This window comes from Sciurus vulgaris (assembly GCF_902686455.1).
Source record: "Sciurus vulgaris genome assembly, chromosome: X".
Classification (NCBI taxonomy): Eukaryota; Metazoa; Chordata; class Mammalia; order Rodentia; family Sciuridae; genus Sciurus; species Sciurus vulgaris.
In genome coordinates this window covers 117,047,954-117,050,044 of record NC_136471.1, presented here as the reverse complement: position 1 = coordinate 117,050,044, position 2,091 = coordinate 117,047,954, and the positions used below count along the sequence as shown (strand labels likewise).

Below are 2,091 nucleotides of genomic sequence, written 5' to 3'. Positions count from 1 at the left end.
ACTTATAAATAAATGTAGTATAATTTACCCAGTGAAAAAATAGCTAAAATCCATGAACAAACTGGATTTTATATTTGAATGACTACATATTTGATCTCCAATTATTTCTCCTTCCATCATGATCTATGAGTACCAGCAATTTTAGTACTATAGTAAAAAGCTGTTACCAATAATCACATGGGGAGAAATACTTCAAGAATGCTCTTTAAAATTGAACCAGTGCAAACAAATTCAAATTATAAGGGCTATGATAAGATCTAGGACTTATCTTCAGAAAAGTAAAAAATGAAATCTGAAAAATTCATTCATTAAGAAATAACAAAGCAAATTACATTTTGATCAGTGAAAAATAATATATATGGATATTATAAAACATTTTAAACCAGTGATTACAATTATTATATTTATAAATGTTCATTCAAGTACTAATAATGTTCAATAAACATTCAAATTTTCATTAAAACTAACACTAAATGTAGACAGCTGGACATTGCTTCTTTTGATGTAATATTTCAACAGGAGGCAAGTGACTCTTAAAATACTGTTGTTGGTTTTGTTTTGTTTTGCCTATAAATGATTTTTTCACAATCTGTATTTTTTGTCTGCAAGGACCCAAGAAACATCTCATAACAACTAATTAGGAAGTCATTTCTATATAATGACTCAATATTACAGAAATGAATATTCTAAAACACAAGTTTAGCTCAAAAATAATAGGGCAAAATTGGTTTTCTTTGGCAAGAAATTCCTTACCAAATGTTGGTTCACTGTTGTATAGAACCTATCATAATAGTTTGGTATTTACCAAAGAACTATTTAAGAAGCTAAAAAAGATTTCATAACTGTTACCATGATAACAACAAAAAGCTTATGTCAAAGTCATTGCTGAAATCAACATGATTTGCTTGATTACTGTTAACAGTAAGTCTTCCTTCAAAAAGCTCCCTCCTAATTTTGGCCTGAGTCTCAGGTTTTAATAAAAGTTCCTTTATCTGTTTCACCTTGGCCTTCAGACCCATCCTTTCTTGATGTAAAGCTTCATTAATTAAATCTTGGATTCCAATAGGTTTCTTGCCAATCACAATTGAAGACTCACAATGATAATAACCATCACTTTGTTTCTTCTTCAGCATGGAGCAAAGATGGATGCGAGAGAATGTCTTCTCCAAACCTGTGGCTGATAAATTTTCATACAATTCAGGGTCTATCTTTTTCACTCCATTCTTACAAAGCCATGGTGCTTTTGACAATTTCATAAAAGTTAGGTGAGGCTTAAAACTTCTGCTTTCTCCTACCAGGATGCCTTTTCCTTGAAATGTCTTTTTTGCAGTCTCTGGTATCTCAAAAGTGGGTTTATGTGATCTCCTTCTGCCAACTTCACAAAGCCAACCTGATTTCCAAAAGTGTCAATCCCTTGAAAGGGCAAAGTCAAATGTTTGCTGTGGATTCCTTCTACGAGTGGCTTTAATTCCAAAAGCGCATCAATACCAATGTTTACTTCATCTTCATTCAACAGCTGCATCACTAGCAGAGTAATATGAAAGGAACCATTACTTACCATTGTTTTGGTCAGTCGCTTATCTTGTTGTATTATTGCATTTTGCAGGATCTTAATTCTTCCTGTAATCTCTTTATTGGTGATTGCAATGGATAGGAAATAGTTGGGTTGATAGTCTTTGTGCCTTTTTTCCCCTCTTCTTTATTTGATCATTCATGATGTGTTCATTTCCTACATTCCTCTTCAAATTTATTTGAGGTACATCAGTGAGGGCCAGGCCTGCGAAGGCGTGTGAGCCGCAGCCCCCGCGGCAGCAGCACCTGCAGATGCTGCATTGCCAGCCCCGGCGCCATGACAAGCCCTGCTTAATAGTTTTTTAAAGCACAATGTAAGTACAATGTATACATGGAACACCATCTTAAGCCTTGGAACAGTTTAAAAACTCTCTTGGGTGATTGCAATGTGCAACCAGCATTGAGTATCCAGATTGAGAAGGGAAAACAATAAAAAAACCTTATGCTCTTGATAGCTTTCTTCCCTTATTCATTAAATTCACATTTTAATTTTCTGTTCTTGTCATGAATCTATCCACA

General features: G+C 34.1%; 1 pseudogene across 1 annotated transcript; it reads right to left on the bottom strand.

The window, feature by feature from the left end:
- Positions 1–845: 845 nt before the first annotated feature.
- Positions 846–1,851, bottom strand: LOC306651611 (A-kinase anchor protein 7-like; annotated as a pseudogene). The gene is made up of 2 exons: positions 1,778–1,851; positions 846–1,694 (listed from the first exon to the last, which is right to left on the bottom strand). The product of its transcript is annotated as an A-kinase anchor protein 7-like (transcript).
- Positions 1,852–2,091: the final 240 nt, after the last annotated feature.